The 22535-nt window shown below is 43.7% G+C and overlaps 1 long non-coding RNA gene across 1 annotated transcript in view; it reads left to right on the forward strand.

Annotated features, from left to right (window-relative positions):
• Positions 1-9690, forward strand: part of LOC139829211 (uncharacterized) — a 45718-nt gene extending 36028 nt beyond the window's left edge. Inside the window, exons 2-3 of the long non-coding RNA XR_011741596.1 lie at positions 9066-9221; positions 9596-9690. This is a non-coding gene — a long non-coding RNA (uncharacterized lncRNA). The remainder of the gene's footprint in view (positions 1-9065; positions 9222-9595) is intronic.
• The last annotated feature ends 12845 nt before the right edge of the window (positions 9691-22535 follow it).

Consider the following 22535-nt stretch of genomic DNA (forward strand, 5'->3'; position numbering starts at 1 on the left):
ACATCTTCACAAGCTGTTTTTCTTTCAAGTCATCTCCTCATAGATAGAATTTGAGACTTATTAACCTTACAGTATGTTTTGTTTTTCCTTGGTATGATGTAGAGTGGAATAATGTCAGGTAATTTTCTTCACAGCATCAAGCTGTTGTGTTTCAGAATTACTCATTCTGTAGTATTTCACGTTCAGGCCTGACACCCATGGAGTCTGCAGAATCACCGTGTACACCTTTTAACCCTATGAGATGATGCTGTTAGTCCGTACGTCAGCCTCATAGCTCGAGCTTACCTGCTCTCTCATGCCAAAACTTTTCCGGTCTTAACTGATATTACAATTAATTGAATAGGACTGCCAATTAATGAAATAGCATAAACAGGTGTAGAGTATTTTGCAGAGTCCACGTCTGAATAAATGCATAGATAGATCTAGATAAATTTGAGGTGAATATAGCTCCAATCCAAACAGATCACACTGTGCATGACATAGGGATGTAGTGAGCCCTGTGCAGGCCGGTGTTAGAGGTGTTTCAGATATGGAGCTAATCTCTTTGTTCCCTTTAAATCCCTTTCTAAACACCTGTTTGATAGAGCAATTGATGTGAGAGATTTGGGGAAGACTTAGAAGAAGACCGTGTTTCTCCTCATCTCAGGGCTGTTTTTGTGAATGAATGTTTTAGAGGATCTGAGGAGGAATAAAAGCAGAAGATTGTTCCATCGTAGTTTCTCCTCCCATCTTCCCGTATTACAGGATTAGGGCAAAGCACATTAGGTATGCCATGGTCTTTTACCATGATTAGTCCTCAGAGAAGATGATAAAAACCCTTAAAAGAAATGGTGGAGACTTAAGATGCTGAATTACTTCTTCAGAATAGGAACTGGGAATAGAGCAGAGGGCACTCCTTGCACTGGCGTTCTCTCAGCCCACAATAACGTGGCTATTTCGTAACAACTCAGGGAGTTGAACACCCAAGACCTTCCAGGCACCAAAATGCTTTCAGAGGTCTCAGACCAAGAGATTAGCTCTTCTTTAGCAACTCATTGTTTTATCTTTAGAGCCGAATATCTTTATTTATGGTACAGCATAACAAGCCAGTCATTTCTGCTTAACATAGTCAACTTGGAAGAATAAATCTGTAGGGCAAGCAATATTTTTATAAGTCTTAGATTAAGATCAATTGAGGAGAAAAAAAAAATAGTTTACCACTATGATTGGCTGGAAAAAAATGCCATTAGATGTCATTAGTCAGGGGAATATATTCTGTTAGGCAGCGTTCAAATATGTGGGACAAACTTAGCTCCTTTAAAAGTAAATTAGTATTTTTAAAGAATTAAACAAAGCTCTTGTTTATTAGATGAAATTATCAATTGTTTTGTCTTCAAGAGGTAAACAAAGAGCTGAGGGAGTCTCAGTCACTCAGTCTTATGACCTTATGGTCAGTGTCCAAAATACCAGCAGTAACATTCCATGCTGTAGAAATTAAAAGAAGAAAAGCAGATACTCAGCAGGGTTAGCCCAGTGTCTTTCCAAGTAATCCCTTATTTTTGCAAAACATTTCCATATGGAAGACTCAATCGCTCAGCAGAAGCACTGAAAATAGCATGGCTATTGTGTAGGTGCTGATATTGGCTGTTGAATACCTAGAAGAGTTGACAGGCTTTAGCAGTGCTGCTCCGTGTGTCTAAATGTGTTATAAAACTGATGCCTGGGCTCGAAAACTGATCTGTAGCATTAAATCTAACCACAAAATGGGTATCACCTTTTGGAAGGGAAGCAGCTGATATTAGCTCATCTGGTGAAGACAAGCAGCTCAAAAGGGTCTGAGGAGCTCCTGCAGATATGAAACCCTTACCCTGAACTTTGTGAGAAGTTGGTTCAAACCACAAATTTGCAGCATATACTTATGTAACGGGCCTGAGATGTAACCCCGAATCTAAATCCTTTTCCACCTAGCAGAGTTGGGATCTGGCTCTTTGCTGACCCTGCAGGCAGACCTATCTACAGTTAACTAATCCTAGAAAGCAAAGCTCCTAAGAAAAAGTCTCTTTCTGCTTTTTTGCTTGCCTTTTTTTTTCTCTTTAAGAAAAGATGTGTTGCGATAATACAGAACCATCATGCTCTCTCTGGTTACAGCTGAGTGACACTACATCAGCAGCAGAATATGTACAAATTAAACTGTAACAATGTATGAAGGAGAGGCACGGCAATATCATAAAAATTATCCACAGTACAATATGACTAATGTTGTGTGAAATGCATTCATTGGCGAAATGATGTCTAGGTGTATCTTAAAGAGTTATGCTGATGGAGATAATGGTTATAGAACAGAGATAAAGGAAGAGAGGGCGAGTGAAAGGGAAAAGGTTGCAGCAAGGGCAGCACAGCTGGAGAGGATGCTCAGGTGGGTGTGCTTTGGTGCATTAGGACAAGTGTGACCAGCAGGTTGTCCTCCCCCTCTATTCTGCTCTGGTGAAGGCACATCTGGAATTACTGGGTCCACTTCTGGGCTCCGCAGTTTAAGAAGGACAAGGAATTACTGGAATGGGTCCAGTGGAGGGACAGAAAAATGATGAGGGGTCTGGAGCTTTTTTCTTACGAGAAAAGGCTGAGAGATCTGGGGCTGTTCAGCCTGGAGGAGCTGAGATGGGATCTTATTTATACTGATAAATATCTCCAGGGTGGGTGTCAAGAGGATGGACCAGACTCTTTTCAGTGGTGCCCAATGACAGGATGAGGGGCAGTGGGCACAGACTGAAGCCTAGGAGGTTCCTTCTGAACACGAGGAGAAACTTCTTTACTTTGAGATGCTAGAGCCTGGACCAGGCTGCCCAGGGAGGTTGTGGAGTCTCCTTCTCTGCAGACATTCAAACCCACCTGGGCACCCTCCTGTGTGATCTGCTCTGGTGACCCTGCACTAGCAGGTGGGTTGGACTTGGGCATCTGCAGAGGTCCCTTCCAACCCCAACCATTCTGTGATTCTGTGAACATGGCAGAGCTGTGTCCCGGTGGGATATTGAGGGCTGTGATGGAACTTGGTTGCACTTTCCCTACTCACGCACCTTGCATGGACGTGTGTCGCTGTTTGGGTGTCCATAAGTGTTCCTGTGTTCTTTCTCACCTCCTGTTACGTGGACTTTCTGCAGTCAAACATTTATCTAAAAACACAAGCTGTTGAATATTCTCTAGCAGTAGTACTTACCTAAATTTATTTTGTTTTCCTTTTCTAAGTACAAAAGCAAATAAAAATCCCAAAGAGAAGGGAGTGATATTTGATTAACATGTCTAAAAACCAAGAAATCAGCTCAGACTTTCCCAGAGAGGGGATGGCTAGAGCAAACACTTCATTAAGGTGCTTTCAGGCATTGTCAGTTCATTCCTTAGTCTGAGACTTTTTGAAGTGAGTAAATGTTCTGCCTGAATAAGGAACTTGGGTATTGGTAAACTAATTTGATTTTCCCCTCTCTCTGTTCAACATAGATTTGGAAAAAATCTGTCTAGTGACCCGTTGTGCCCTCATCTTTATCCACTGATGTTTATCTAGTACGTAAACAATTTGTTTTCAAAGGAACTGAGGGATTACCCAAGAAAGTTGGGGTTTTTTTTAATAGTTAAATTCAATTTTCCAAAACAGCTGAGGTACTCAGCAGCTCACAGAGTGTCTCTTAAAAACCTCTCTAAGTACATTTTAAAATTGGAGCGCTGGACAGCAAAGTAGATCTCCCTAAAATAAAATCAATCTTTGTGCAGTTTGTTGCTGGAGTTCAGGGCCTGGTCTGTGATGCAGTCAGAAACTCTCAGATTACTAGAAAAATGAAGTGTTTTTATGGTGTTCTTCCTTATTTTGCTACCTGGTTGGTTACAAAGACAAAGCTTAAGCCGAAGTCATGCAGCAGTACTTGTTTCTGATGTGTTGGAGCCATGATAGCTTCCTCTCCCCGCCTCATTTATTGATGTGTACAAGAATAGGAGGTAGACCCAGATGCAAATGTTGGTACCAACTATTCATGAATCCTAAGATATCTCAAGGTGGGAGTTTATTTTCTCTGCTAGTGAAGAAGGGGTCCCCTAGGAACATTTCCATGAGAGGCAAAGATTTCCATAGAAGTTGAGTGAGCTGGACTGAGCATTTCTGTTGCGCCCCAAAGACAAAGGATGAGTGAGGGATGAGATGAAAAATCAGTGTTTTCAGCCCTAAGTCTAACTTGGATCTGGGGGTTCTTTGTGAACCTCATAAAGCTTTTTCTCCAAACAGCCACCTCCAATTGCTGATGACCACGTGCCAGGAATTTCCCACCAAAGGGAGCTGCCAAAACTCGCAGAGCTACGATAGCCTCCTGCTATGGAGCGGCACAAAGCTCCGGTCAGCACCGCGCTTGCGGGCAGGAGCGTGAAATATTCCAAGCATATAGCCGGGGCTCAGTGGTTCTTTCTCCCTCTCTGTGCTGCGATGGCTCCATGCAGAAGAATTTCTGCTTGCCCCTATTCTTTTGGGAAACAAAATTCGGCCGTTTACGCTCGGCACGGGAAAGCATACGCTGCTCCTTTGCTTCGACAGGAGTGTGTGCGGTAACGCGGCGAGCGCAACCTTAAAAAGGGGGAGAAGCGCTTGGGGAGCTGGGCTGGTTTATATCTCAGCTGATTCTCTTCTTTCTCTCTTCAGTATCCCCTTAATAGCTTGACAGGAGAAATATAGGGAAGATACAGCCATCTGATTAACAGTGCTGGGGGCCGGGGGTGGATGACAGGGAAAGGGAGCGCAGTGTGGCTACCAGCCAAGTTCCAGCAAGAAACAGAATATCTGGCTTCCTCTAGTCTCTAGAGGAAAATTAAGTTACAAAAACCTTTAGTGGAAACTTTGCATACGTTCAGTACCATTGCCATGCCTGACAGAAAAAAACAACCCTGGTGTATTATTTAGTTTATAGTTATAGAATTAAAGGCATAAGCTTTCCCACCAGAAATGAAGAAAAAAAATCCTCTCTGAAAACCAAAGACAAAACCCCTCAAGAACCCTCAAATATTTTCCGCTATCAGAGTTCTTGAGAAATTCTTCTCGTCTTGATGGATGGCCGTGTGTGAATTGCGCATCTGAACATCTTCCCCGAGGAGCAGGGTGGATTTTTGCACTTGCCCAGAGAGCCCTTCTTGTTTTCCTGTGGGTTTGTGCCACTTTCTGCAGGAGGGCAGGAGTGGGTGGAGGTGGAGATGAGGTTCCAAATTGCCCCGGGCTGACACCACTGACCAAAGAAGGGGCTTGTGCTGGTTACACCATCACCGAGCCAGAGAGCCAAGGGCATCGCCTCGGACAAGAGCGCGGCGTTCATTGGAAATGTGTGTGTGTGTGTTACACAGAGAGGCATTTCTCCCCTTCTTCCATGTCTGTCATCGACGTGTTGATGAAAAATAGTGGAGCTAGTTTTTAAAAAAATAGCATAGGTGTTAAGTGAGCAACAAGTTGGGACCTGTACCTATGACATAAATCACTGATTAAAATTAAATAGCCTACTTATTGAATGTTATGTCTAAAGCAGTTGCAGTAACCATGATGATAGTATTACTTACATGTTATTCATTTTTATGAGAGGAAGAAATGAAGCTAGATTGGCTGGTCAGATCTTCCCTTAGTTTAATCTTATGTCAGGTTCACATGATACATGCAAAGGGAGGTTATTTTCACGTCTGAAATGGCGTTGCGTGGTTGAGCCGTGTGCGTTGCCCTGGCTGCGCTCTGCTCTCGCTGGTTGTGCAGACCTGTAGGAAACTGGCTCTGTTTGCTCAGAAAGGAGAAAGTACAGATGCATTTTGCAATCTTTCCCTCTGCCTGGTTGCAAGCGAGCTTGCTCCCACCATGCACTCCAGCAGGCCCTTCTTCACGTGATTCCTTCGCCAGCCACCTCTGAAGGGAACATTTTCCATGCAGGAGAACATAAAAGCCATGTTTACATGCCGTTTCCCCTCTGAGAGCTTTATTTCTCTTCAGCCTCGGGGACCTCAACACCAGCCAAAACTCAATATGGGGCTGAAATTGTACCCAGGCCGCCCCGGCCCCGACTGTCCCTGCGGCAGGCACCGAGGGACGTGTTTGTGTAAGCGTGCACGTGCGTGTGCGCGCACAAAAACAGATGTGTGCTGTCCGGAGTAAATGAGGCTATTTAGAATGTCACAAAATGGGCAATTTATGGCCAGTTTCAGCAATTAGTCAGAGCGAAGAAGTGAGGCGGGTCAGTATTAAAACCTCACTATTTTGTTTACTTTAAAAAAGCAACAGGGAGTTCCAGCTGATGAGCAAAGATACCGAGAGAGGGTAATTAAAGAGAAACAATATTTGATGCTTGTGTTATTACAGTTTCTCCTTGTTTTATTGCGCTCCCCTCACTCTGCATGGGGAATCAGAGCTGCTGCTTTCTTTTTGGGAGGGTGGTGTGTGGGTGGCTGCATGGGCAGTTCTGGAGCAGGAATTTGTCACTCGCCTCCTGCTGAGCTCTTGCACCTTACGGTGAATTAAAGTCCTTTGTACAGAAGTGCTGGCCCCTAGCAGAGCTCCTAGGTATCAAGCTATAGGGCCATCCTCTTGCGTGACTTTTTGTGTTAACAAGGGAAAACGTTCCTTTGAAAAATATTTGTAGCTTCTAAAATAACTCCCTAGTCCAAGAGTAACTTCAACTGGATAAGGTAAACCTTGAAAGAGACCCAGGCCCCGTAGTTAACCACCTTATTTTAGTATAAATATTCTGTTCCTTTGGGTTAACTTTTTTGTCTACTCAGGTCCCAGTTCTTCTGCTTCCAATACTTGATTGTGTGCTATAGTCAAGATTATAGATTTCAAATGTGTTCTTATAAACTCCTGGACAACCCAAGGCTTTGGGATATATAGAAGTAGGCTCTAACCCTTTCAATTGCAAGTTGTATGTGTACACTAAGAAAGTAAATGTATTTGCATGACTTTTTTATGTTTCCTACTCCACGGGGAGATTTGCGTGACTGGTTGGCCATGCGGCATGGATCGGGAAATCCATTTCTCATTGCTGCTTTCTAGTTTTTATCCAGTATGTGTGGGGTCTATGAGAGGGGAAAAGTCCTTTTTTTTGGGTCACCGCGATGGGTGGAGCCTCTGTAGCAATATAAAAAGCAGAGAGACCTTTACTGACTCACACATCGTGCTTGTGCTTGGTGAAGCTGACGCTTGCTCATAGGTGCTCTCTTATGTGTGGGGATGAGGGTGAGAAATGGAAAGTAGAATGGAATAGTTGGGAGTTGTTTAAGGGATGTGTTTTAATGAAACAAAAGCTATTTAACTATGTGGTTTGCTGCAATTTTTTGGCAGTAGATGGGGCCCTTACTATAATAAAATTCTATTGAGTTGAGAAACCTTTTGGAGGTGGTGCCCAGATGCAGTGAATTGGTGCTGACTCCTGGAAGATCAGCTCTGACTTGACTCAGGCACTTTGTTATTTCCATCTAACTGCCTAGCATGGAGGAAGAAAAAGGGTGGGGGGAGCCAATGTGCATACACTTCTGTGCCTTCCATTCTCTCCCAATGCTTTCCTTTCCTGTCCTTTCCAAAAAGCTGCAAGCCCATGTCTTCGATTTGGCCAGGCTCCCTGACTCTGGTCCTGCTGTCTATGGTCAGGACACCAGGTCTTCTCAAGGATGAGCAGGAAGGGAAATACACCCCCAAATCAGGATGGGGACAGAACCAGGACCTCACCTTCTGCCGTGACGCTGTGGATTTGACATTTCACTCATGCAAATGCACGTTTCCTGGCAGTGCTGGGCCTGGCCTGGAAGCCAGACCTGGTCTGCTGGAGGTAGACCCATTATCCTAAAGTGCTTTTATTGATCTGTTGACTTTCTGTCTCCCTCCTTTTCTTCCTCTCTTCACCCTGCCAGCCTCCTAGAGACTCATATCTTGTCTCATACAACCAAGGTATTTTAAGGGGCAAACAATGATTTTGAAGTCAGATTAGACAAACTGTACTTGACCAGTGAAACCAGATATCCCCTGAATGACGTCTGAAGAAGGATCTGTCTCCATTTACAAACAGTCCCTCTTTTTCTTCCTGTCCTATTTCTCTCCTCTCTGTGTATATTCTACTGATCTGGAAAAACTGGGAATATATCAACAATTGATTTCAAGGGCAAGTACATCTTTGTAGCAGCCTGTTCCCCAGAGTGGCAATGCCATATTGCCATGCTTTATTTTTGGTTGGTTAGAGAGAGCTGTAGCACTAAATCTATGTATGAGCTGTGATACCCAGCAATATTAAAGGCTGAGATTTAAAGAGAGGCTCGAAAGACTTAGTAGTTGATGCTTGTAGAAAGCCAAAAAAGCTCTATGACTTACCGGAAATTTCAGGTGAAACATGTTAGAGTGCGGTATATTACAGTGACCTGAGCTACAAATCCATTTGAGTAGGAGTTAAAGGGAGAAAGAATAATCCTGGAGAAAATGTTTACAATCCTGTGTGTTAACAAATACTAAGAGAGAGGTTTGAAGTTAGTTGATTTATTTTGGTTTGTTATTTCAGTATTCATAGACTCTCAGTTTTCTGGAAAATTGCGTTTCCTTCTACTAACATCGCTCATTAACTAATTGGTCAATGCATGGGAACTTAGTTAATGATCTGAAAAATTCATAGGTAAATACAGAACAAGTAAAGGCTAAATTTGATTATAAGAGTGCATTTAACTTTTTAAAATCTAAACTCTAAGGTCTTTCATATCTGCATACATCGCTGTTCATGAATGCAGCATTTGACAGATAAAGAAGTTATCGGTAGTTTCCGGTCAGGTAAATACAAATATGCATCAACTCTTTATCAGGGAATAGCTCTCTAACTTTTAAATGTGGAAACAATATAAATAAAACCATATTTGAATAAAAAAATGGAAATTCACATTGAGCTCTCTTTCATTAGCCTGGATAGCATTTTACCCTGTGAGCAATGCCAGTCAGAATAGCGCGAGTGTTTTCACTGGGAAATACTAATGATGTTAAGGACAAAATCTTCGATTGTCACTTTCTTTCCTTATCCAGTTTGTTCATATCACCGTTTATTTTCTTTTTATAGGAATTAATGGAAAAGGAGATAAATTAATCAGCAATACTAATGAAAATGGTTGCCTGTGCACCACGGAAACTCTCCTTTCAAATAGAAGTGATCGCTCTGGCAAGCCAGGAACAGAATCAGCTCCGTGTCGCTGACGTGAGCGGTTGTGCAACACAGGTCGATAATCGATGTGAAGAGTTCACAAGTGATCTGCCAGCTGAAATATGTTAATGTAAAGCTAAGAAATTTTAATATAGTCAAATGGGCGCAAAAAAATAATCAAAGCCTGTTTTCCTGTCACTAGAAAATGGAAAAAAAAAATGTATGGTGGGTTCTATAGAAATCTTGATCAAAACGTTGGTCAGTCTGCTCCTAACTTTTGGTATAAATAGGCCGAGAAGGTTGTTTCTGTGTTTCAAAACCTAATTGCTAAGTGAAACTACCTGAGTAAACAGGCTGTAGGCCCAGAAAAGATTCATAATCATGCTTGTCTGGTAAGAGAACTTAAAAAGATAATGCTAATTCTAACAAGTGAATATATCTTTATACAGAGCAAGGTGAATTCATGGACTTCCTTCCTGCAAGGTGGTATTGGGACAAGGCGTGAAGCTGGATATCTGAAAGAGATCAAGACAATTTTCTGGACATCGGTACGCAAGTGCTGTAAGTAATTTGGAAGCTAAGGAAAGTGAGCCAAAAATTGCATTTCAAGACATTAATGGTACCTGAGCAGAATCATGTAAAACTCTTTGTCCTCGGGCAGAAATGCTGAACATTGACAAGCGCATTTGGTGATGTGACCGCGCCAACGCAGGAGCTTGGGCAGGTGAACTGATGTGCTGAAATCCTGCATCGACAGCAGGGCTCTCCTTGTAGTCTCTAGGGCTTTACATAGAAGTTTTCAACATATTAAAACGAGGCGTTTGGTATTTTCAGTTGCACAGCATTAAAGGCAATCCCAGTGAAAAGGGTTATGAGCTGCCTGGATATTTTCAGTGCAAATCTGCCAGCCAGGTGAGCCAGGTAGCTCTACACCTGGTCTGTGGGATATCAGATAAAATAAGAGGAAGAAGGAAGGGAAACCTTCTCCAGTAATTCGGGAGGAGGAGGGAGATGGATGGAACCCCACGCACCTTCCAGCACTCACCGAGTCTCAATGCCAGCAGAGCAGTTGTGAGCTGTAGGTGTGAATCCCACAAGAGTCCTTGGTAATTAAGCATCCTGTAAGGTGAGGAGGGGTGTGAGTGCTGCGATGAGCTCGTCAGCATCGTTTGCATCAGCTCCCCGCCCCACTTGGATACCCTTTGGAAATCTTCAGCGTGTTTTGCGTTTGTTTCTGAGCCAGGAACAAATGCTGGCAAATGCAAAGGTGTTAAATGTTGGCCAGCCTATCCCAACATGCCCTACAAGGCACTGAAGGGAATATTACTCTAAGTGGATGATGAGCTTGGTTCAGAGACTGTTAAGTTAAAGCTTATTATCCTCATTAAGAGATATGTGTAATGTGGTTTTGGGCTTCTGATATGGGAAAACCAACATTTTCCAAGGGTTTTGTTGTCCTGTCTGTTATGCTTGGAGGGGAATTTAGTTCCTGTTTTGCACTGGGTCAAATTCAGCCCAGAGATAAGATTCCGTTTAGAGTTTGAGATTGCGCCTGTGAAAGCAGAGGCTGAGTCTGGGGCAATGTGCTCTGTCAGAACCAGGAGATTTCCATGTGAACAGAGGAAAAACAAGGAGCAGGGTGCAGAGATGTTGACGTGCCTCTGCCAGGAACCGGTCCTGTGCCAAAAGCACCGGGGTCAAAATGCAGAGTTGTGCAGGTGTCCCTGCTCCCTGGAGCTCTGCGTGCCAGATCGGGCTGTATTGCTCCCAGCATGGCGCAGATGCAGAGACCCAGCTCAGGTTTAGCTTTCCATGCAATTTAATAAGCCTGACAGAACCAGGAGTGCTGGGGCGGGTGGTGCAGGCTTAGGGAGCAGTTTAGATTCACCTGATATTATTAGCTCTAGCTCAGGACTGGCCCTGCAGGACTAGGCTAGTTTGCACAAGTACACTTGAGCATCTCTGCCATGTGCTCCTCATCATCTCCCTTATCTGTGCTTTCCTTTATCTGGGGTACCACAGCTCCTCCCAGTGATGGAGCGTTGGCTCTCCAGTCAGCTTTAATCGCTAGCTGTCTTTGGAGGGTCAGGGCAGGGAGAGGTTTGAGGTCCTCAGCCCTGAAGGGAAGCCCTCCCTGCTTCAGACAGGGCTGCAATTGAAACCAGCTGATCCCGAGTCCCTTGCAAACATTTCCATTTCAAATCACTGAAGTTTAATATCTTCCTAGTAAATTTTTTTTTCTTAAGCCTCATGAATCTCATAAAGATCTGGAACAGCTAGTAAATTTGGCCCTTCAGATACACGTTTTCCAGTAAAGAGGATAATGATTGCTGTTTCTGATGCCACCTCCCCACCCCCTCAGCTGCAGGAGTTCACCTCTTGCCGGCTCAGTGCTGTTTGCACGCGAATTGGACGTGCTAAGAAAGGCAACACTTAGTAAAGGTCCCGTTTGCACGAAGGATCGAGTTGTTGCTGGAACTCTGCTGGCTTTGTCACTGCCCCTGTGCGTGACCTGAGCAAAATCAGTTGTCATCTTTACATCTCGAATCAGGAAGAAAACAGGTTGATGCTTGTTTGCTCAAAGGGTTGATAATTGTGTTCAGTTCAGGCCGGACAGCACGCGTTTGCAAAGGGAAGTTGCAAAACTTCTCCAGGCTGGGGATCCCCCTCCCAAAGTCCCCACTGAATGCAGGTTGAGGTGTGTGCTGTCCCCAGGGTCACAGCCGCGGTGCCTCCCCTCCCTGCCCTCCATGCAGCTGCCTTGCGGCTGTGCCCAGGAGTGCAGAGCTGTGGTTGCCTCTGGTCCCTGCGATAATCCGGAGAGGAAACTTTCTGCATCCTCCCTGTTGCATCAGCGGCAAGTCCAGCCAAGTCCCTTAGGCTTGGATTTCCAGGTAGGCTTGGAAGATCGTGAACCCGAGGACAATGTAAATGCGAGGCTTTTCCAGACGGCCATTGGAAGTGCCAGGCAAAAGTGCTGAAGATATTTAGAAAACCATACTATAGAAATAGAAAATTGTAAGTGTATTTTCCCCTTTATTTGTTGTCTCCCAAATCCAAACAAGCTTATTTCCTTTAACGTAATGCTGCTTTTGATAGTCTTGTGCCAAAGGCGCTGAATCTGTTTTTATTGCTGTCAATATCAAGATGCCTGTTGCTTTTAATGGTTCGGCTATTAAAACACCGTATCCCGGTTGTCTGGCTGTGAGCAATCCCGAGATATTGCAATGACAATATGGAACCTTTTCCCTCTCTGAATGTTTCTCTGCAAAGTTTGACCATTTTGGCTGGGGTAAAACATGTGTCTATCTGGGATTCTTTCCAAGGATGAGATTTTGACAGCTGTGCTCATGTTGGCAAAAATCCTGACATCTTGCGCCTCGTTGAAATAGCAGATTCTCAGTGTAGAGGGGTGGGAATCCGATTTCATAGATGAACACTTATGAATTGAAGACTGTGAGCCTGGCTTAGCTCTCTGCACTCGGGGGTAGAGGTTGAACCCGTCCTCTGGGAACGGGGTGGAGTTCTTCCTTTCTTCCCATCTCCACGTGTGGGCACAGATGGCCGATGGGCAGCAGGGACAACGGGAGCCCTCTCTGCCTTTGCCAACCTCTCGGAAGCAGTTTGGGACGTGCCTCGTGTTTTCTATTTCCAAATTAGATGTTTGGGCATGAATGGTGGGTGGTGGCAGTGCGCTTTCAATGAAAATCCACCTTGCGGCCGTGATTAAAGCTTGACCTATTATGCCAGACAGCTTGTGAAAAAACAAAGCCTTGGTATAGTTTGAAATCGCCTGTGTTGGGGTTTTTATTATTACTGTTGTGATTGCAATGATCGAGCGTGTTTTTGTTTGTTTTTCATGGGAATCTCCATCTTGAACTGGAGAAATATTTCCCACAAAAGCTCTAATTATTCAAAGACGATATATTTCTGCAGTAGCCTTCAATCCGATGAGCTGTCATTTTTTTTGATGAAAAATCACTTATTTGGAGACTAGAATTCCTATTATCTCGACAGATAGGGAATGGTGGCACAGAAAATTGTGTCACAAGGTCACCCAGGAGCTTCATATCAGAGCCAAGGATAAAATGGAACAGGTCTGGTGGAAGGTCACAAAAAGGTTTTTTGGGAGGTGTTTTGCAAAGAATATACTTATTACAACCTTTCTAGTGGTCAGATAGTTCCTTTATATTTTACCAAGAAAAACAGAAAAATGACGAGGTTTTAAAACCATGTCAACAATAATTTTCAATGTCTGGTGTTTCACGTTAAAAACATGGAAGAAATCTGTTTTTAAAAACACAAACAAGGTAGTAGTCAAACAACAAAACTCCAAACAAAACATCCCTCCTGATGAAAACAATTCCAACAATTTTGCTCAGGGTGGATTGTAGCGCAGGGTTAGCCACACAAAACCAAACATTCGCAGCTTTCATCCATGGCAAATGTGAGGTCTTTTGTGTTACTTTAACTTTCAAGGAAAAACAACTAAACTGGCTTAAATTCCTTCATGTTGTGCAGTAAGGGGGTGTATACAGACATTTACCGCAGATCAGCGAGCGCTTGAGTAGCTTTTCACGTGTTTAAACCCCCAAGCTTATTTTAAGGATTTGGGTGGCTGTAGGTCCACGTTATACGGTCAGATTTGAAATGTTTAAATTCGGGACAGTCCCAGAACAAGGAATGATGGGTGTGCGGGGTGACTGCACATGGTGCTGTGGTTGCAGACGGACACACAGGTGAGCTCTGAGCGTATATTATTTATCTGCATGTAGCTGTGTCAGCTGAGTGGCCAGAAAAGTGGCCAGTAACTACAAAATTATATGTGAAAAACTATACCCTGTATATTTTGCTTATGGGAGATGGTGTTGAAGAGCATAAATAAGGACACTGTGTATTACGTGGGACGTTTGGTGAGCGTGGCATTGACTGATGGTCCTAGAGGCCCTCTCAAAGTTATGCCTTAATGACAAGCTCTCCCTTCCTCTCCCACTCGTTTCTTGAAAGCGAGGGCAAATATTAGCACATCTGTGAGTGCTGGGCTGCTATGTTTAGAGTATTTCTGGCACCTGCGTTAGCTTGATTAAAACTAACATGACCATTTCTACACTGAGAAATGCCAGTGGCATGTCTAGCATAAATTAAACTAAAATTCCAACTTCAAGTTGTCTTATAGTTCTGCAGCAGATCTGTTTACTCTGGAATAGCATAAGGCAGATGTCTTCATCTTTGCTGATTCTTAACAGGTCACAGGCATTGACTTTAAATAGCTAAAAGCCTTTAAAATAATTTTTAAACATATTTCCCCCCCTCTACAGACCTCAACCTTTAGCTGGCCTTAACCAGAAACATTCAGGATAACAAGATTCTAAAACAGACCATCATAAACCGAGCAGCAGCTTTAAATATATAGCGTGATCATTACCTGAAACCAGTGAAGAGGTTGGAATAATTATTGCTTATGTTTACACTTCTCCATCTCAGTGGGTTACGTTCAGTCCTTTAATGACGACGATTAAAAACATGCTGGAAACACGTAGTAATTAGACAGGGCACTTACTATGGTTCTGAAAGCACAGAAGTAGCTTTGAAGTGGAGCTGGACACAGTGACTGCTGCCAAAGCATTGCGAGAGTCAAGAGCGTTATGCAGCAGGTCGTTGGTAATTGTACGTATGATAACACGTCTGGTTTGGCACAGGCGATACCTGCCTGTGGTACCAGCCTTGAAATCACCGCTTGTTCGTCAGCGAGACTTCTGCAACTTGCAGAAGGAGCAGGTTGATGGCGGGTGAAGGATCACTTAAAACGCTCTGCTTTTTAATTTACGTAAAACCAAAGCTGAACTTTTGGCTTGTTTCTTTGTGGGGGATTTTTTGGAGGGTGAGGCAGTGTTTAGGAAGAGGGAAGGGGAGGAAGTTTGGGGTGGCAGCAGAGAGCGGGCACTGATTCAGGCGCTTTGCCCTGCCAAGGGTTCAATGTGGGTTTTGACATGAAAGGGAGTTCTCAAGCAACGAGCTGTAAACCTCATGTTTTAGGAGTGTTTCTGTGGGTGAGAGAGGGTGTCATGTATTGCGGAATGCATTCCTTTGTTTGTTTTTCCCCATTTAAACAAACGAAAATACTCTTATTGTAAAAAGAGGAGGAGGGAGGAGTGGTGAGGCTCTTACTGTAAAATCGTGTTTGCTGGAAAAGTTGTCCTGTTTTCCATTGCTTAATTTCAGCTGAAAAGGGAGGGCATGAAGGTTGGAGAGAACACAGCTACTTTATTGGGAGTGTTTTTATGAGCACTGGAGATGAGCCCTTCCAGGTGGGAGCAATTTAGTGGTGTGTAAAGAAAGCAGAGGTAGAAACAGGCATTCCTCAGCATTCCCTAGAATTCCTTTGAGGCTCAAAGGGACTCAGTTTTGGTCATTGTCCTTTAATTTTCTACACTATATCTGTTGGGAATTCTCTCCACAAACCCAGATTTGGCTTCTGTCCCCATGCTGATGCCATGGTGCAAGCCCACCTGCTTACACCACGTGTCCCCCATTTCGGTGGTGGTACTCTCCCCATGATGTCCCTTTGCAGATGACCAGCTGGCAGGTAATACTCAACACACCTTCCCCGTAGATCTGCTCTTTCTTAAGCACTGTGGACAGCATTACAATCCTGCCTGTGGACATTATCCTTGACGCAGATGCCTCCCTTGGTTCGTGCCTCCAGGTGGTGTTGAACTCTTGTCACTTGTTTCTGTATAGCTTCTCTAAAATGCTGCCACTATTGTCCCCCCGCGTGTCTCAAGTGCTTGCCCAGGCTGTCGTTATCATGCTCCGTGATCGCTGTTACAACATTGATAACTCTGACCTTGGCAAATCCAATCTCACAGTGTTCACGCATGCTCTTTTTGCTGCAAAAAAGGATCATTTGCCTCACCTGCCCACCTCTCGCTGCATCTCTCTGCTTCTGATCAAATCGAACACAGTCTGACTGTCTTTGCTCCCAAGGTCTTTTGTAGCCTCTCTTCACTCAATGTAGTACATTTCTTTTGTGGTTCAGATATCAGGTTTGGCCTCTGATCGGCCCACTAAGTTACACTCTGCCCTCACGTGTTCTCCTGTGCTGTTAAGGCAGCTTCCATAGGCTCTTCCCAGTTTTTCTTTAAAACTCTGTTTCTAAGGTGGCTATAAAACCTTCACAGCAGTGAAGTTGTTGGTGTGCTGAACCATGACAAATATGTGAACTTCGGTGGTTTCCTGGGCTCCCCTTGTCTGTAGCATCATCTGTCGGCTTTTGGCTTGGCATGAAGACTCTCTAGTTCGTGGACCATCTGCCTGTGCTGGCTTTGCACGGTGCCTGTCACTGCGGGTTAGTGTCCGCTGCTGCTGTGGAAATATAGAAAATAACAATGATTTAAAAATCAAGCATTAATAGAACCATGTGTCGTGTCACTGATCTGTTGTTACCCCGTGGCACCAGACAACGCTGATCTTGGAGGAAGCTGATGGATTTTACTTGCTTCTGGAAAAACGTGGAAGAGTGGATTCCCCTCCCAGCTCTATGCCTCTTGCACAGGCCCCTTCTGCTGCTCCATTGTCCCTTAAAATAAAGGGGAAAGGCTTAAAAAGCAGGATGGGAAGCGATGGGACCAGTATTGTGTAATTCCACTTCGGGGTATTCACTCTGCTCAGGAATCATTGCCAGTTGGTAGATAGTTTGTGGGACTTGCAGAAAATGAGGTGGAGTCTGTTTATGAGAAGAGACAGAGCAATATCACGGGTCCACATCCGATTCCACGCTTTATTCTTGTTGGGGTGTTAACTGGAGAAGCCTGTCATTGTACGAGGGGTCCATGGTGCCCTCCCTGAGGTCCTGACCTGTGCAGGACAGGATCAAATCGATGCTGACAGGGCTTTGCCGCACAGTCTGCAGCTCTGGTCCGACCCACAGCCTCCTGAAGCTGCCAGCTATGCGAAGCCAGTGTGAACGACGGGCTTAAATCCGTTTTCTACATACGGTCATGCCTGTGAAAAAAAATCTCGATGCCAAAATGTCAGGCTGCAAACCCCACCTGCCAAGCAGTTCTTTTTCCTGCGAGAAGGAAGAACTCTGGTGAAAACCAAAAACGCACTAATCCAGCCCCGTGTTGGGAACAAAGGTCGCCGCCTGTGCAGCAGCCAAGCGTGTAGCCCAAGGCCACTCAACATCTTGAGCCTTCTACTGCGGCTTTGGGACCTTTTACAAAAGCTGGGCACGTTTCCAGCGCTGAGCTGTACGTAGGACAGTTGACCCGTGTTGCACCTGGGGCATCTCCGCCTTATTTCAGTTTCACATGAGGCTTTGTCTGGGTTTATTTTATTTAATGGGCTCTTTTTTATTTTTTTTCCTGGTAATACTGTCACAGGAAATTCTCACTGTTCTATTACTTTTTTCCTGTTGGAGCTAGCCTTAAAATAAAATGAATAAGTAAATATATATACATACATATAAAAATGTGCAGACAGGAAAGCTATTGAGATCTGGAGAGGCCTTGATAACGGTGCTGATGAGGTTGCCAGCTTTGCCTGAGTCTGAGCTGAACAATCCCCACCGCCTCCCCGGCCCCTGGGAGCCTGAGCGGTGGTAGATGTGAAGCTTCTAATTCCGACTGCAGGTGTTTGGTTTGAAAGACACCACATGCCATGTTGTAATTTCATTTAGGAAAAAGGTAATTAAATAAAAATACAGATGTCTTACAGTCACAGTTCCTGAACATCTGAAATGCCTGTCGGTTTAAAAAAAATAAGGGATAAATCTCTCTGAAGGAGCACTACCCTCTCGTCTTTTGTAATATTTTCCAAATTAGTATTTTAAATTAAAAGAGAGTTTTGAGTGTCAACATCTACTCTTAACCAACTCTTTACAGCAAGAGCATTGTGTTTAAAAACAAACAGGACGGGGGTGCCTGAACTCCCCTCATTCTGCATATCTGCATATCCAAGTATTCCTGCCGGTGTTTACTTGTTGCACATTCCGCTCCATCATTTACTGTTTAGCACCATTTTCTCAAGGTACCATAGATTATCAGAACCATTCCCGGGGTGTACAGTAGTAGCTAGACCTGCTCAGCTTTGTCATAACAAATTGGGGAGCTGCTGATGTTGCTCTTTTGAATCGTTACCTTGAAATGTGTAAATGCCATTATATTCTGGATAAATTGCCTGAAAACATTATTTTTAACAGCATTATCCAGCTTTAGTGTGGACTGTTCTCTATTCAGTAGTAATGATGATTGTAGTAATGATAACAATAAACTAACTGTGGAATTCATCTGGTCTCAATCCAGCAGAATATTTAATCCCATGCTTAACTTCTTAAGCATGTGTGCATTCCTGTTCATCAGAGTTAGGCACGTGCTTTAGCTCTTTGCTCTGTTGCTGCTCGATTCCGGCATGTGCCGCTCCTGTTGTTTGTTTGAGTTATGTGCTATTTCTGCTTTTCACTGGTGGGAATAAACTTCTGGAATTGGCAAATGCTGAAGAATGGCTAATACACTAATTATCCAGTATGATTTTGGGGGGCTGCAACAACAGCTGGCTGGGGTTAGCCTGCTTGTTTGCCATGTATTTTACAAGCTTGTAGGTCTCTCTTTGCCACTGATGAACCCTTTTTTCCCTAGTGCTGCCCTAGGGAAGCAGATCCTTTGCTGTGAGTGGAGATTATTCTTCTTGTAGGAAGAATACAAAGGTACCAAGCTTGGCAATGTTGTTGTGAATCTTTCTAGCAATGCTGGGGGTTCTCTTCTTTCTCTTGTAATCCCTACTGTTTCTTTGAACTCTGGCTTTTAAATATAGGAAAAATAAACCCCACCACATTTATTGTTTATGGAGGTGCAAACCCACACGTTTCTAGTCTCCATGGTATGGTGGAAGAGAATGTGAAACACGATGTGATTCTTATTTTCTAGGCTCCAAAATCAAAAAGCAAATAACAAGTCCCCTGCTTTTCTTATTACTTTTTCATGATTTTCAAGCCTTTCTAAGGCCTGACTGGTTTTGAGCACTTAGTGCTGGCAATTCCTTCAGCTCCTAAAGCCTGGCTTGTGGGGAATCAGATTTTTATTGGACTTTTTAGAAAATTCATCCTTCCTTGCTGTGCTGAGCACATAAGAGAGGGTGGGGGCTTTAAAGTCTGTACCATCTCAAATGATTGCCAAAGAGTGGGAACTACAATTGCAATGAGTTTTGTCATCTTGGAGCCCGCTTTGCAGCATTTATGGTAGGAGCAGAGCCCTGGTGCAGCACCAGCCCTTGGAAGCACCGGCTTGGAGTCATTGGGTTATTGTTAAATGGCTGCAAAACACATGAGGATCCTGCCTTTGTCTCAACTGGTCTTTGAATCAGGGGCTTTTAAACAGAGGATACGCTATTCTTCTTTTGTTCCACTTTCCCATAATGCTTTTTAAAAGAAAAAGGGGAAAAAAAAGAAAAATACCAAACCTGAGATGTGATGTCAGTTTTACCCTGAAAGCCAGGGGTGGAAGGAATTGTTAGCCAAGATTAAAGTCTTAGGCTTTGCAATTTCCTTATGGACGCTATGGCTGTGTGTCAGTAGCAGTAAGCAAAGCAAAATGCACTAGCTAGACCGGTGTTCTGTTCGATTGCCTGGGGCCCCAACTGAAATTTAATAAGTAAATGTAAGATTTTAGTGCTTTGGGATGGAAACTTTATGGTAACTTCTTTCTGCAGCCCCTTTTAACGTGATGTATCACGTGTGTGGTTTGTGCAGCGCACCTAGGATGCGATTCTGCTGCTGTGCTGCCAGTCCTGCCCTTTCTCTCCGGGTGGAATGGTGTGGTACCCTGCCTGCATTTTGCAGCGAGGTGTCAGACCGGACTGTGTGAATCTGTGACCTTCTTCTCACGTGATGGAGCCAGGTGAATCTTCAGCTCACAGGACAAGGTAGCGTTGAATACAATTATGGCTGGGCTATCTTCCCCGCAGCTCCCGTTTACATGGCTTCTGATGTTAATGGCTAAGGCAGGTGGTGGAACCTCTACTGGAGATTTGGTTTTTAAGTCCGGCATTACTAAATCATGTTCAGAGATGGTTTATTGAGAGTATCTTCTGACTTGAGGGATGGGAGAAAAGGGGCATGACTTCTTCCAGTGCTTTGGCTTTGCATCAGTAAAGTCATTACACTTCAGCCAGTGAAAGGTCCCCCATGATTATAAACCACTGTTCATTCCTCTTGCCTTCTCACACATATATTTATTTCTGTTTGCTCCTTTCTTCTTTTTTTTTGCAGATGGTAGATAAATCTTGTCAGGTTTTTTTGGCTTTGCAACCTTTTCTCCATCATCTTTCCTTTTGTATCTCCAGCAATGTGCAGATCTGATGGTTTGCTATTTCTGCTAAACATATTTCTTTTCCATGCTGCCTCCTTGTCTAATTCTTGTGGTTTTTTTTGCTGGGTGAAAGAAGCGACAAAATTCCAGTAGGCAAAAATAAACCATCCCCAGCTCCTTGACAGAAATGAACCCTTTTTAATCACTGCTATAAAGTGTAATAGTTTGATGTGACTTCCTTGTCAAGGTTGGCAGACTGACCAACAGGTCCTTGAGAAGCATCTTCTGATGTGTCGGTTGGATCAATTGGAGTTGTACTGCACATGAGGAGAACAATACTGCACGAGCTCTCAAAGTGGAGCGAACACAGATGATGTTTTTATTCATTCTCAGCCAGATTGCTTGGTATTGTGTCCTTTCCCTGAAAAATGACACGCTGGCAACAGGCCACTGACTGCAGAACAACTTGGCATGGGCCTCCTGTTTGTCTCCGCCTGAGCTGAGCATCACCAGGGATGCCAGACTGCCAGCCACGAGCTCAGGGTGTTACAGCACCGGCTTTCTTTAATCAGCACCTCTCTACCATTTTTGGTGGAAAATACTTGAGGGAGGAGGGGTAGTTCTTGACTGTTTAGAGCTTCGGTGGCATCAGCGATGGTGCTTTGCTCCCCCCTTTGGTAAGGGCATTAGTATTTCTGGGTGAGAATAACTGGCAAGCTTGGTGCAGCCTTACACAACGCTAAACAAATTAATTCTCATAGTTTCTGATTCTGTGCTTCTCATATCTTTTTTTTTTTTTTTTAATGTCATCTTAAGTGGTATTTTTGAAAGTCTTCAGATGATTAAGAAGAGAGATGTGATTGACTTCCAGTTTCATTTGGACCATCATAGGTACTGCAGAGGGTACCAACATAGCCAAAACCCTGCACATTTCTCTGGGACTTTTCAGAGGGCAGCTCCCCAGTCTGTGACTGGGATCCTTGATGAGATGACTGGGTGCACTGTGGACAAGGTAACACTGAGCTGTGGCTTGTACTGTAGCTGGGGTCTTGGCATCAAAACCAGTGCAACCTGGGACATCTCCACCATTCTCCAATAATCCATATCATAAATCATCTTTCCAAGGTCGCTGTTGAGTCTTTTTGGCTTCTAAGAAAGTAGTTTAAGTGCAGAAAGCGGAAGAAGATTGTCCTCTTGGAAGACAACAATTCGACTAATAATTTTTAGCATATCTGGAGATTTTATTCAAGTTAAATGGTTTTTGTTCCATCCAAGTAGGAGTATGGTAAAACATACAGCAGCCACCTCTGTGCACTAGGAGACATTGGACTGAAAAACTGGATGTGACTTTGTGCTCTGCCTGCTGGAACCAGGCTGCTCTGTGCCTGCTGCTCTGGAGTGGGCATTTCCCTGTATAAATAGTTGCGTTTTTCTGAAGTGAGGGCAATATTGTTGCTTCCAGCTCTGATGCAGTGTGACATGTACAGTAGGACCTGTCATCATTCATGAAGTCAGTTCTGTTTCAATGTTAGTAAGTCCTTAATCAAGTCATTTGTCTTATCCAGGATGTCACATTTAGCAGCAGATTGTGAAACGCTTGAAAACTGGAATCATAGGAGCATTATTTAATGCTAAGTGTTATCCGCATCATAACTGAAACTGGAACATGCCAGGAAAACATCCGTCACATTCTGCAACTAAGACATCTGAGCTTTCAGGATCAATCATGAATTGGCTGCATGCACACACTATTTCTCTCGGTTTATTTGTGGCATAATATTATATGCTGTATTTGGTAACTCATTCTCATATTGCTTATCTGTTACCTGTTTTCTACGTCTGGTTCTTTTGCTTTATAAAATAATACTCTGCAACATTGGATCAATCACTTTAAACCAAGATTGGCACTTTAAATCCAACAGAAAATAACTGAAATTTAAAACTAGTAGTTTTCATTCTAGGCTGTTTGTGATATGTAAGAGGAAATAAGAGGTTTGAGCCAAGCAGCTGCTGGTGGGATTAAGTGGGAAGCTATCCAGAGAGACCAGGTTTATCATTAGCATCTCCTGCTCTTGATGTTGTC

The sequence above is a fragment of the Patagioenas fasciata genome, chromosome 16, assembly GCF_037038585.1.
Source record: "Patagioenas fasciata isolate bPatFas1 chromosome 16, bPatFas1.hap1, whole genome shotgun sequence".
Taxonomy (NCBI): domain Eukaryota; kingdom Metazoa; phylum Chordata; class Aves; order Columbiformes; family Columbidae; genus Patagioenas; species Patagioenas fasciata.